We start from the raw sequence: 714 nt of genomic DNA on the forward strand, positions 1-714 counted from the left end.
TTATCGGTTTTTGAAAATAAATTGAAAAGTTGATAAATAGTAGGTGAAATTATATTAAAAATTAGGATAAATATTTTGCTTTCATAAATTTGTTTGACTAAATATCCTTCTCTGTGAAAACTGATGTTTCATATGAAACTACCCAATATTATAAAAAGTCATTCTACTTAAAATTCCTCTTTTAAAAAATTTAAACTTTGACGTAACAGTGGATATTCTCTCTTGCGTCATGAGCCAAGTGGCTATCATGTCGGTTGAATAATTATTATTAATCGTCAAGGCGATCTCAAAGAAAAAAAAATCTAGACAGAATAGATCGTTGCGGTCATATTAAGCAAGCCATAGTTGAGTTGAAATAAAGCAATTGCGAAGAATGGTCTGTTGTACTACTTCATCGAATGGAAGTAGATGTCTTGCGAATTATATTGCACTATAGAACAAGAGGTATAGGTGATTTGGAGAACTAACTGTCAGGAAGACAGTGTATTAATTTTTTGACATTTTTTTTTTGTGTTTTAAAAACACTAAAAGTATAGAAAAATCTAAGCTTTTTGGCTGCCATCTTGAATTCTAGTTTTAAATGTGTAGAATCGATTTACAGAAAATTTCATGCTGATAAAGATTATTTTAATAATTGGAGAAGTTTGTCGGGGGGTGCGGTCAGCAAAGAACAACATAAATAAACAAAACCATATTTATATTTGTTGTTCTTTG

The sequence above is a fragment of the Halyomorpha halys genome, unplaced genomic scaffold, assembly GCF_000696795.3.
Source record: "Halyomorpha halys isolate HHAL.00 unplaced genomic scaffold, Hhal_1.1 Scaffold83.1, whole genome shotgun sequence".
Classification (NCBI taxonomy): domain Eukaryota; kingdom Metazoa; phylum Arthropoda; class Insecta; order Hemiptera; family Pentatomidae; genus Halyomorpha; species Halyomorpha halys.